This window comes from Caretta caretta, chromosome 4 (genome assembly GCF_965140235.1).
Source record: "Caretta caretta isolate rCarCar2 chromosome 4, rCarCar1.hap1, whole genome shotgun sequence".
NCBI classification, from domain to species: domain Eukaryota; kingdom Metazoa; phylum Chordata; order Testudines; family Cheloniidae; genus Caretta; species Caretta caretta.
In genome coordinates this window covers 139,969,581-139,983,373 of record NC_134209.1, presented here as the reverse complement: position 1 = coordinate 139,983,373, position 13,793 = coordinate 139,969,581, and the positions used below count along the sequence as shown (strand labels likewise).

Sequence of the window (13,793 nt, the reverse complement as noted above, 5' to 3'; positions counted from 1 at the left end):
CTGTCACACATTCATACACTGGCAAACACCTGTGGTATTTATCATTTGTGGTGATGATGTTCATCAATAATTCAGGGCCCTTAGATACTCTAGGACCTGGACTTGAATATCCGAAGTGGAGATCTCCCCATTAAGAAGCCGGCCTAGGTTTTCATACCCTTTAAGAGTTATCCAGTGCCAAATACCATTAATTATTTATACAGTGCTATTAATGATGCCTGGCATTAGACCAAGTGTGAATGTGCTGGATAAAGAAGAGGCCCTACCCCTTATAGCGTATAGTCTGGCCCCATAAGCGGGCGTGATACAGAGCAATATGCAACTCTCTGAGTGCAGAAGGGCTTCTATAGCCTGAGTGCCTCATAGAACAAGTGGGTCTTTAGGAATCCCTTGGGAGCAGGGAGAGAAGGGGAAGCAAAGCTAGATCTATTCAATATAGCTGCTAGTTGCTCACCCGAACATTGGCAAGGAGTCATTTCCATGAAGCTTAGAACAGTATGTTAGTATCAGGCTTCTGGTGATCTAGGAGGTAGCAGAACACAGAAGATACCTCACAGGTCCCATCCAGCTGTATGAAGAATATGCAGGAACAGCCAATAAACTGCTAAGTAGTAGAGGTCTTTTTGTCTCTTTTTATGGTGATAAGGTCTTCTACACTAACTATATAAGTGAATAGCTGAATGCTGTTGTAACTAGCCAAACTAGGATCTCTTCTCCGCATGGGCTGTGCATTAAGCTCCTATTAAGTCTGATTTACGCAGGTACACTTTATATAGCATAGGCTCCCTAAGCAAAATTACTGATTTTGTAACCATTAAAAAATAAGTTTTCTGTCCCTGGCTATTTAATTCATTCAGCAGGCTATAGGAACACGGCACATGGTCCCTCTCCAAAGAGGTGCCATGGAAGCCTATTCATACATTATTCTGCCCCATTCAAACCAATGGCTCTTCACTGAAGCAGCTTAACTCCTGAATGCAAGCTACAGTTAGAGGACTTGTCTACATGCATCCAGAAAGTTAATCTGAATTAACTAAAGGTGTGAATTTGAAGCGGATTAGTGAAACCACATTAAATCTTGGTGTGAACATCCTCATTCAGAATTAAAATGGCCTTAGTTTGGTTTATCTTAATTAACTTCCAAAGTGAATTATACTAAACTGAATTATGTCCTCTTTAATTGTGAATAACAGCATCCTCACAGAGATTTAGTGCAGGTTAAATAATCCACTTCAAATTCACTCCTTTAGTTAATTTGGATTAATTTTCCTGGATTTCCCAGTGTAGACAAGACCTTTAGAATTCAAAGGGTTAATACAGAACTTTGTTTCTAAACTAATTTCTTCAATTCTTTTCCACCTACTGTAGTTTTTAGTAACTGTGGCCAGAACTAGAACAATGCATACTGCTGGGCTATGAATATTAGTGCCAAAGGGAACTAAACTTGGCCGGTTGGACCTAACTGCTTAACTACCCTGAGTATTTTCTGTGGGTATTTTACATGGTTAAATGGGGAGGGGAACTGGTGCATTGCAGACTGCTTAGGGTTTTGGTAATGGGGCCTCTTACATGCAGCCTGCTGACTTGTCTGGTCTGGCCTGGTCAGTGGTCACAGAAAGTTTTTGCCATCTGTTGGGTCTTCAGGGGCCTAAAGAAAATGGGTTGACGGGCTCACTCCAGTTCCTAGTGGGCAGATGTTCACATCACAAACCCCAACAACTGGCAGTCTTGTTTGGCTACCTTAGCAAAAAGAGCAAGGAATGTGTGTGTCAGAGGAATTGAATTATCCTCTCATCCCTACAAATAGTCCCTCTAGGTCAGGTTTGAAGCTGGAGTGAAACAATATGAGGAAAGCTTATACTTCCACTGCCTGCTTTCCAGATCAATAGAGGATTCCAACCTCCAGAGCTGTTAGCCTTCCACCTTTTGCCAGCACTAAATTCACTTAAAATACAAGCTAGTAAACTGCATACAGTCCCTTACTACGTATGATATAGCCTCATTGCTTCTATGATGACAGGTTTCAGAGTAACAGCCGTGTTAGTCTGTATTCACAAAAAGAAAAGGAGTACTTGTGGCACCTTAGAGACTAACCAATTTATTTGAGCATGAGCTTTCGTGAGCTACAGCTCACTTCATTGGATGCATACCGTGGAAACTGCAGCAGACTTTATATACATACAGAGATCATAAAACAATACCTCCTCCCACCCCGCTGTCCTGCTGGTAATAGCTTATCTAAAGTGATCATCAAGTTGGGCCATTTCCAGCACAAATCCAGGTTTTCTCACCCTCCACCCCCCCACACACAAACTCACTATCCTGCTGGTAATAGCTCATCCAAAGTGACCACTCTCCCTACAATGTGCATGATAATCACACTGTAGGGAGAGTGGTTACTTTGGATGAGCTATTACCAGCAGGATAGTGAGTTTGTATGTGTGTTTTTTGGAGGGGGGTGAGGGGGTGAGAGAACCTGGATTTGTGCAGGAAATGGCCCACCTTGATTATCATGCACATTGTGTAGAGAGTTGTCACTTTGGATGGGCTATTACCAGCAGGAGAGTGAGTTTGTGTGTGGGGGGGTGGAGGGTGAGAAAACCTGGATTTGTGCTGGAAATGGCCCAACTTGATGATCACTTTAGATAAGCTATTACCAGCAGGACAGCGGGGTGGGAGGAGGTATTGTTTTATGATCTCTGTATGTATATAAAGTCTGCTGCAGTTTCCACGGTATGCATCCAATGAAATGAGCTGTAGCTCACGAAAGCTTATGCTCAAATAAATTGGTTAGTCTCTAAGGTGCCACAAGTACTCCTTTTCTTATTGCTTCTATGGGATTTCCAAATCTATGTGCACTACTGGTTTTGACCTATAGATGGCAGCAGCCATTTGCAGTTGCAGAGCGGTGCTTTCATTGTATGCTATCTGCTAGTTAGTTTCAATAGGTTTAGCTACACCAGGAAATTATACTGATACTGTAAGTGTGATCCAAACCTTGGGATTTAGGAACTCGAGATCGCCTTCCTCTGTCTCTGCTTAGCCTAATACAAGCATAACTTTGTCACTGACTACCTGCAAGAGCTTGAGGCTGCCCATCTGTAAAATGGGAATAATAGGATGTTCTGAGGCTTAGTTTAAAGATGTAAATGCACTGCATAAAGGGATAAATATTCATAGAGTAAAAAGTTTGTAATTATATTTATGCAACAGGTTTCAGCACCGTTCAGTTTGTTTTATTATTTTCTCAAGTGAACTATAAATCAATCTACTTCAAATTACATTTAAAAACCCATCAATTAGGCCTTTTTTTCCCTGTGCATTTTATTTTCTATAGATACTATGCAATTTTTTATTATTATTTCCTTGGTTAATTTTATGTGTAATTTTTATTGCCTTAATTATTACTTCTCATGAAGTGTCATATTTCTGCTCCTTAAAGAGTAATGTATTTACTAAAAACACTATATTAAAGATTTCCATTTTTTAAAGCCTTCTGCTTGTGTACATCCTGTAAAGGTTGCACTTTATTTGTACTTCCTAGACGCATGTTAGTAAAACAAGTTATTTGAGATCATTTGAAGAAAAATAAATTTTAAAATGGAGCAAGCCTGGTAGGGGCGAACCCTTGCTTTTCAGTCACTACGGTTCATTATTCCTGTGCATTCCATCCCCCTGTCTTCTGGAGCTGTCCGGTTCAGTTGCGGTGAGGGTGTTTATACCAAAGCCAACCCCCAGCAACAATCTGGTCAGCTGTCCATCCGTGTAGCTCAAATGCCCAAGAGTTTCTTTGTCACCAAGGTGAAAATGACCAATGAAACCTTGCAAAAGAGTCATTCTGGTATCCTGTGCGTTGGTGGCAACAGTGATGGCTCGTGATGGTACCAGTGATGGATATAAAGTGAATATGCAAGCAAACGACTTTACGCACCTTGCCAGAGATTGATCCACTTGGAATTTTCTAGGATGATGCCATCACTGTCTCCTACCCAGATGAGTAACGTATTTAGAGCAGGGACCTCTTTTTCTCCGCAAGGTCCATAAAGCAGCGCATGAATTGCAGGTACTTTCCCAGGAGTAACCAGCATCATCATTATGCTTTATTTACTACTCAGATACTGCTCTAGATGTGCATGGCAGCACAAATACAGACTGATTCCCTGCCTGCGGAGTTGACGCTCTAAGGCCCCGGTCGTGCAGCTGGCTGTGCGGACAGACCCCGGTACCCACATGCACAGAAGTCATTGGGGCTTTGACCGGATGTAGGGGACTAACATAGTCTCAGCTGGGTGAACTGACGTAGCTCTGCTAAAGTTGGTGGAAATATGCCGATTTGTACCAGGTGAGGATTTGGACCACAGAGTCAATGTCTGGATCAGGGCCTAAGTTGAAACAAGAACAGCAGGTGGAGGTGATAAGATTAGAAAAACAAGAAGTAAGGCAGAGCGAATGCAGCCACATGGGAAGCTAATGCTCTGGGATAGAGGGTCACACAAACAACTTTTGTTATATTTATGGGGTTTTATTTATGGTAAATTTAATTTTAATGGGGCTGGGAGCAGTGTAGGCTTAGATGTATAGGAGTCCCTAATTAATAAGGTGCCTCAAAGTACCAATTGAAATTTGTGCCCAAAATAGCCAAGTTACTTTAAAACAGAAGGTGGAAAACAATTTTAAAACCCTTATCTTTGATCCACATGGCAGATCTCAATTCCACTGTTCCGCTCTCTCGCATCATAGAGCTCCTCAAAGTTCCACCTACTACATAACATGTCAACCCCTGGGAGTCCTGTGCAAGTAGTCAGACCCAGAACACCAGCTCTGAGATCTACTCTGTGGAATAAAATGGAGAATTTTCAGTCTTGCTGAATGCTTTGCAAAAATGCAATTGGATGACACTGACTCTTCTGAAAGCCACATCTGTCCTTGCTAGGATATTTTTTCTCTCTCTCTCTAAAGTAATTTTAAAATGGTAATTGCTTTCCCCCTGCAAGTATCAATTGCACCCTAAATAACACTAGTTGCATTATCATTTTTAAGCATACTCATTTTAACAGCTGTTCTTCAAACTAAGGTCACAGGCAGTGCACCGGATTTCATCATGCAGCTTTCTATCTCTGCAGTCCTTGCACCTGTCACCTGTAATAAACACTGAGACTCTGAAGTGCTATTGTGTAAATCCCCAGTGTGTATCTCACATGTTTGATCCTATTGGTAAAGAAATCTGCTTGCCAGTTTTCTAGTAGATCTCAGTAAATTTCACATCATTTTCACTTGTGATGCTTGTCAATTTTTGACTTGTTACATATCTTTGACACATACCAGATTTTCTGATGCTAGCCTGCATCTTTTAGGGTGCAGTTTTGACCTACGATTATCTTTGCCTGAAATTTAGCATTACTTAGCTGTGTAAGTCCTTCATGTACAATGACCTAAATTTTCAGTACAAAACTGCACCTGCATAAACAAAAACAAAAATTTGTCTCTAAAACCACATTTCAGCTCAGAGCAGCATAAAAGAAAAAGTTATTTGCTTTTTTTCCCCCTGTAAAAAAGAATCACAAATGTCATTCATAAATATATGTCATATTAAAATAGCAGCCAACAAATTTTTGATTCCTGTCCTCTTTGATAAAAAACCCTAAAGTTTTAGACACTACCTTTTATGGCAATACTTCACTTTAAAAGTAAAATGTGAAGCTTTTAAACAGAGGAATTTTCCACTGAAATATTTTTCAACAGACAATGCAGTTTCTGTAAAACGATTATTTTTTATTGTTCCTTTGGAAAAATTGAAACATTTTAGTTTGTTAAATCAAATAGAAATATTGTTTTCCAGTTCAGTTTGACATTTGCTTGAGCTGTTGTAATGCCCCATGTGAGTTGTAATTTGGATGTCTTGTGCCCCTATTGTTCTCAATGGGCTGGGCTGCCTGGCTTGACTACATCTCCCATAACGCACTTTAGTATCTCCACTGGTTGAACTGACAGTGTGCATCATGGGAGTCACGTGTCTGTTTCAGGCAATTTGGGACAAAACCAAATGTCAAAATATCAGAACGGAAATTATGGAAATTCCAGTGTTCAGCTACCTCTACTTATAAATTATTTTTAGTTATAAATAATCTAATGAAAGGGATCAGCTACTTAGACTGCGGGCTGATCGGTTTCTTTCAGGTAATGTTCATTAAAATGTAGCTTCATTTTTGGTTAAAGAATTATGTTGAACTAATCCTGATGGTTGTGAATGTGTTCATGACTCCTAAGGATTTGCTGAAGCAGTCTATAAATAACTTCCAATCTCATTGGTTCTTTTCTTTGAATGTTCTTTGAATGTTGAATGGTCACGGAGGTCACCTGGCATTTGGGATACCGTGGGGTTGCTCTTTAATAATTATTAATATTGTATCTGGGTCTGTCACTAGTGTGGTGTGTTTGTACCATATAATGAAATGATATTTCACCCAAAGGGGGTCTATTTATCCTAAGGGAAGAGCACCCAACAGCATATAGTTAAGGATCGTTAAGAGACAATGCCAGAGCAAGAAGCCTTAATGGCGTTAGCCCACTCTCATAGACTCATAGACTTCGGGCATGTCTACACTGCAATTAAAAAACAGGGGCTGGTCCAAGTCAGCTGACGTGGTCTCCTGGGGCTCAGGCTAAGGGGCTGTTTAACTGCAATGTAGACGTTTGGGCTAGACCTGGAGCCTAAGCCCTGGGACTCCACAGACGGGGGAAGGGCCCCAGAGCAGAGCCCAAACGTCTATACCACAATTAAACAGCCCGATAAGCCCAAGTCTGCTGACCCAGGCCAACCACAGGAGTCTAATTGTAGTGTAGACATACCCATAAAGGCCAGAAGGGACCATCATGATCATCTAGTCTGATCTGCTGCATATTCGGGCCAGCCACTCTCATAATAAGACCATAACCTCTGGCTGAATTATTGAAGTCCTCAGCTCTTTATTTATAGACTTCAAGTTACAGAGAATCCACCATGGACTCTAGTTCAATCCAGCAAGTGACCCATGCTGCACACTGCAGAAGAAGGTGAAAAAACCCTTAGGGGTCTCTGCCAATCTGACCTGGAAAAAAATTCCTTCCCAACCCCAGTCATGGTGATCAGTTAGACCCTGAGCATGTGGGCAAGACCTGCCAGCCAGACACCTGGCAAACCATTCACTGTACTAACTCCAAGCCCTCCCCCTCTAGGGTCTCATCTCTGGCCATGGAGCTATTTGCTAATAGCAGATGTGGATGGGTCATGTGCCATTGTAGGCAACATCATTATAACATCCCCTCCATAAACTTATCAAGCTCATAAATCAGGTTTTTTGCCCCCACTACTTCCCTGTTCCAGAACATCAGTCCTTTGATGGTTAGAAATCTTCATCTAATTTCAAGCCTAAATTTAATGATGGCCAGTTTATACCCATTTGTTCTTGTGCCAACATTGGCCCTTAACTTAAATAACTCCTCTCCCTCCGTGGTGTTTAATCCCACTGATGTCTTCCCCCTCAGCCTTCATTTTGTTAGGCTAAACAAGCCTGTAGCTTGCACCAAAACCAAACCAAACCAAACCAAACCCTGTAGCTAAGCTATTCTGTATGAGGGGGAGAAGAGCCAGCTCTTTGAGGCAAGGATTCTGCTGGCACTAAGGGCTCCTGATTGGAGTAGGGGCCTCTAGGGGTTACTGCAACACTAACAATAAATAATAGTAACACCTTCCTGCATTCAAATATGGCCTATCTGAAAAAATTGTGGGGGTGGGGGGGAGCTTAACCCTTTCACTGCTGCTTTTACATGGATATCCCAGCGGACATACCTCAGTTCAGTTTGTAGGAGAATTAATTCAGAATGTCTTCTTTGTTTAAAAGAAAAGGAAAAGCTACAGGAGATTGAAGATCTCACACAAGCAGGAGAAAGGAAAACAAATTTCACCGTAACACATGGGCTCAATCCCATTGGTGGCATCCAATGAAGTGAGCTGTAGCTCACGAAAGCTCATGCTCAAATAAATTGGTTAGTCTCTAAGGTGCCACAAGTACTCCTTTTCTTTTTGTGAATACAGACTAACACGGCTGTTACGCTGAAACCTTCTTTGTTTAAGAGATTTAACTCACTCTTCCCTTTTATTGTACCATGGCTTAGGTGTATCTAAGTCCCTTCATTGTTGCAACAGTTGCATAAGCCCCCGTGACATTATTCTGTGATTTGCATAGAAAAGGCTTTCACTTCATTGAAATTCATTCATTTTAGGGCCAGAAGGGACAAGAATGATCTAACCTGATCTCCTGCATAACACAGATGAGAGAATTTCACCCAATGATTCCTGCTTCTAGGCCAATAACTAGATTGTGTTCTTGCCTTTTAATACCATGTCTGCAATTTGCTAATGCAACTAGCCTGAACTAAGTTTAGTTTCCAAACCACCTTGGTGAACTGATCACAAGGACACTTGGAGGGGAAAAAGGGCTTCAGGATTACAAATCTCCCCAACAGTCGATGGTGGGGAAGAAGAGACCTTGGGCTTCCTCACCTGGCTCATTTCAGTACTAAAGAGCTCATTTCCATAAGTGAGGCTGACCACAGGTCTGCCCTGAGTTCTTGGAGGTGCCCACGCTGACATGGCAACTGCATGTGTAAATATAGCACGTCCCTCCCTTTCCGGGCTGTGGTGAGGTTTTGAGGTGTTCAGATACAATGGAAACGGGTGGGCCAAAATTCCCTCAGCTAGCTGTAGCTGTTCACAAGCACTGCAGCCTTTACCTCTTGTATGGGTTCCATTTGCCATGCCACCAAAAGCAAAACGTTGCCGGCAGATATTTAGTCTCAGATTCTTGTAGCCACCCTGACTGAACTGCTCAGGGGGCGGGGGCGAAGCTGCAAGAGCATGACAGGAAGTTCTGAGAGAGCTGACAGGGTTATTGTCGCTAAAGAAACCATTTCCTTCAATAGCCATGTGTTCTTTGTACCTCTCTGTTCATCGCAGGCCCTGAGAGTCATGTCACTGGTTGAATGAAAAATGGATATTGCAAATGGCAGTCATGAGACAGTGCATGCAGTTTCAGATCTCATGTCATGTCCTTCTCCCCTAACCCCCGAAATCCAGGCTGTCACTTAGTTCTGGGGCTTTTTCCTCCATAATATCATTAGACTCCATCCTTTCCTCTACTTCCCTATTATATACGTACCTTAGTCATCTTTTGCTTTAAGTATGGCAACCTCTCCGTCTCTGGCTTTCTTGTATTTCTTCTCTATAAAACCACTGTTAAGATCATCCTCTTCTTCCTTCATCCTCTAAATCGCTGGACTTTGCATCTTCTCACTTGAATCCTGTCTCCTACCAAGAAGAAAATTCTCTTGTGACAATGCACTGAACTGGGGTCCCAAGAGATTTGGGGTCAGTCAGTCCCACTATCACAGACTTGCTGTGTGACTCTGGGCGAGTCACTTGGTCTCTCTGGGCCTCAGTTCTCCATCTGTAAAATGGAGATCACATTCCTTCCCCACACACTCTCTTTGGCTGGCTGTAGACTGTAAGCTCTTTGGGGCAGAACCCATCACTTACCATATGTTTGTATGGTGCCTAGCACAATGGGGCCCAGATCTTGGTTGGGGCTTCCAGGCACTACTGTAATACAAATAATATGTAATAATCTTACTACATCAAATTCAAGGTCAATTGTGCACAATTTCACATCAACGATCATATCTACCTCTTCTCATCAGTAGATCGCATAACCCCCTTTTACAGATGGGGAAAGCAACTTACCCAAGGTCATCCAACAGCAGATCAGGGACTAGAACCCAGCTCCCGTAAGTCCCAGTCCAGTGCACTAGCCTTCCCTATCGTGCCTCTCCCTACCCACCTATTTCCTTCCCTTCCTTCATCCTAACTCTAAATTCTCCTTTCACCTGCTACTCCAACTCCCAGCTGTAGACCTTGTTTGCCTGGAAGAGCAATCCACTTGGTAAGCACCAAGAATGTTTGATTGCTAGGTTTTAAAACTACTTTTATATAACCTTTCCATGCGGATCTTACTGCCACAGCTTTCCCCTTGCCAATTAGGGCATGAATTATCTTATATATCATATTTTCTTATCTGAATTAAAGCATAAAGTCCTTGGACAAGGGATCTTGTCTTAGGTATGTTTAAAGTGCCATGTGTGATAGAGGTTAAGTAATAAATCGTCCCCAGTGTATCACTTGGAAAGGGAAAAGAGACACTCTCTCACTTACAGCAGGTTTACAATCATGTCACTGCACTGATGACAGTGGAAACGCTCTCGATTTCACAGTGTGGTAGGAGAGTCAAAAATTGGTGTCTTTGCTGCTGCTGCGATATCCCACGTAATGTCACGCCCCTCTTTAAATAAAATCTCAGATGTGCAATTGTATTAGATATTGTTACAAATATCTCTTGATAAATTCATCCCGGGGTCAATCCTGTAATGGTAATATGTTATTTGAAGCAGAGCTTAATTTGTGCCAGGACTTGCCATCACTGAGCCCCTGCACCTCTAGGCTGGGCAGTTCATAGCCCCAGCCTCGCTGGGCTTGCTGTGTCAGTTATGAAAGTAAAAAAATTGCTTGAGCCCTGGCACCTAATGGCTTGAGCACCAGCATCTCTGTCATTACACATTAAGCACTGATTCTAAGACATCCAGAGGGTGGTTGTGTGGGTAGTTGTGTGTGTGGGGGGTGGGGGTGGGGCACGTGTAAATACACTGGATAAAATTTTCAAAAATGCCTCCGTGACTTAAGACTCTACCTAAGGGTATGTCTACACTACGGAATAAGGTCGAATTTATAGAAGTCGGTTTTTTAGAAATCGGTTTTATAAATTCGAGTGTGTGTGTCCCCACAGTAAATGCTCTAAGTGCATTAAGTGCATTAACTCGGCGGAGCGCTTCCACAGTACCGAGGCAAGCGTCGACTTCCGGAGCGTTGCACTGTGGGTAGCTATCCCACAGTTCCCGCAGTCTCCGCTGCCCATTGGAATTCTGGGTTGAGATCCCAATGCCTGATGGGGCTAAAACATTGTCGCGGGTGGTTCTGGGTACATATCGTCAGCCTCCCGTTCCCTCCCTCCCCCCGTGAAAGCAAGGGCAGACAATCATTTCGCGCCTTTTTTCCTGAGTTACCTGTGCAGACGCCATACCATGGCAAGCATGGAGCCCGCTCAGGTAACCGTCACCCTATGTCTCCTGGGTGCTGGCAGACGCGGTACGGCATTGCTACACAGTAGCAGCAACCCCTTGCCTTGTGGCAGCAGACGGTACAGTACGACTGGTAGCCGTCATCGTCATGTCTGAGGTGCTCCTGGTCGCCTCTGTGAGGTCGATCAGGAGCGCCTGGGCAGACATGGGCACAGGGACTAAATTTGGAGTGACTTGACCAGGTCATTCTCTTTAGTCCTGCAGTCAGTCCTATTGAACCGTCTTATGGTGAGCGGGCAGGCGATACGGACTGCTAGCAGTCGTGCTGTACCATCTTCTGCCGAGCAGTCATGAGATGTGGATGGCATGCAGTCCGTCTGCTGCCAGCCAAAGATGTAAAAGATAGATGGAGTGGGTCAAAACAAGAAATAGACCAGATTTGTTTTGTACTCATTTGCTTCCCCCCCCTCCCCTGTCTAGGGGACTCATTCTTCTAGATCACACTGCAGTCAAGGTGCAGCGAGGTAAATCTAGCCATGTATCAATCAGAGGCCAGGCTAACCTTCTTGCTCCAATAAGGACAATAACTTAGGTGCACCATTTCTTATTGGAACCCTCTGTGAAGTCCTGCCTGAAATACTCCTTGATGTAAAGCCACCCCCTTTGTTGATTTTAGCTCCCTGAAGCCAACCCTGTAAGCGCCCCTCCCAGCGTCAGAGCAATGGCAAACAATCGGGCATCTGAGAGTGCTGTCCAGAGCAGTCACAATGGAGCGCTCTGATGGGGCTAAAACATTGTCGCGGGTGGTTCTGGGTACGTGTCGTCAGGCCCCCGTTCCCTCCCTCCCTCCGTGAAAGCAAGGGCAGACAATCATTTCGCGCCTTTTTTCCTGAGTTACCTGTGCAGACGCCATACCACAGCAAGCATGGAGCCCGCTCAGGTAACCGTCACCCTATGTCTCCTGGGTGCTGGCAGACGCGGTACGGCTTTGCTGCACAGTAGCAGCAACCCCTTGCCTTCTGGCAGCAGACGGTGCAATACGACTGGTAGTCGTCCTCATCGTGTCCGAGGTGCTCCTGGCCGCGTCGGCTGGGAGCGCCTGGGCAGACATGGGCGCAGGGACTAAATTTGGAGTGACTTGACCAGGTCATTCTCTTTAGTCCTGCAGTCAGTCCTATTGAACCGTCTTATGGTGAGCAGGCAGGCGATACGGACTGCTAGCAGTCGTACTGTACCATCTTCTGCCAGGCAGGCAAGAGATGAGGATTGCTAGCAGTCGTATTGCACCATCTTCTGCCAGGCAGGCAAGAGATGGGGATGGCTAGCAGGCGTACTGTACCATCTTCTGCCAAGCAGCCATGAGATGTGGATGGCATGCAGTCCTTCTGCACCGTCTGCTGCCAGCCAAAGATGTAAAAGATAGATGGAGTGGGTCAAAACAAGAAATAGACCAGATTTGTTTTGTACTCATTTGCCTCCTCCCCTGTCTAGGGGACTCATTCCTCTAGGTCACACTGCAGTCACTCACAGAGAAGGTGCAGCGAGGTAAATCTAGCCATGTATCAATCAGAGGCCAGGCTAACCTCCTTGTTCCAATAACAACGATAACTTAGGTGCACCATTTCTTATTGGAACCCTCCGTGCAGTCCTGCCTGAAATACTCCTTGATGTACAGGCACCCCCTTTGTTGATTTTAGCTCCCTGAAGCCAACCCTGTAAGCCGTGTCGTCAGTCGCCCCTCCCTCCGTCAGAGCAACGGCAGACAATCGTTCCGCGCCTTTTTTCTGTGCGGACGCCATACCACGGCAAGCATGGAGCCCGCTCAGCTCACTTTGGCAATTAGGAGCACATTAACCACCACACGCATTATTCAGCAGTATATGCAGCACCAGAACATGGCAACGCGATACCGGGCGAGGAGGCGACGTCAGCGCGGTCCCGTGAGTGATCAGGACATGGACACAGATTTCTCTGAAAGCATGGGCCCTGCCAATGCATGCATCATGGTGCTAATGGGGCAGGTTCATGCTGTGGAACGCCGATTCTGGGCTCGGGAAACAAGCACAGACTGGTGGGACCGCATAGTGTTGCAGGTCTGGGACGATTCCCAGTGGCTACGAAACTTTCGCATGCGTAAGGGCACTTTCATGGAACTTTGTGACTTGCTTTCCCCTGTCCTGAAGCGCATGAATACCAAGATGAGAGCAGCCCTCACAGTTGAGAAGCGAGTGGCGATAGCCCTGTGGAAGCTTGCAACGCCAGACAGCTACCGGTCAGTTGGGAATCAATTTGGAGTGGGCAAATCTACTGTGGGGGCTGCTGTGATGCAAGTAGCCCACGCAATCAAAGATCTGCTGATATCAAGGGTAGTGACCCTGGGAAATGTGCAGGTCATAGTGGATGGCTTTGCTGCAATGGGATTCCCTAACTGTGGTGGGGCTATAGACGGAACCCATATCCCTATCTTGGCACCGGAGCACCAAGCCGCCGAGTACATAAACCGCAAGGGGTACTTTTCAATAGTGCTGCAAGCTCTGGTGGATCACAAGGGACGTTTCACCAACATCAACGTGGGATGGCCGGGAAAGGTGCATGATGCTCGCATCTTCAGGAACTCTGGTCTGTTT

General features: G+C 44.6%; 1 long non-coding RNA gene across 1 annotated transcript; it reads right to left on the bottom strand.

Moving 5' to 3' along the window:
- Positions 1–4,104: 4,104 nt before the first annotated feature.
- Positions 4,105–9,638, bottom strand: LOC142071792 (uncharacterized). The gene is made up of 3 exons (XR_012667985.1): positions 9,575–9,638; positions 9,198–9,346; positions 4,105–4,382 (listed from the first exon to the last, which is right to left on the bottom strand). It is a non-coding gene; the product is annotated as an uncharacterized LOC142071792 (long non-coding RNA).
- Between the last annotated feature and the right edge of the window lie 4,155 nt (positions 9,639–13,793).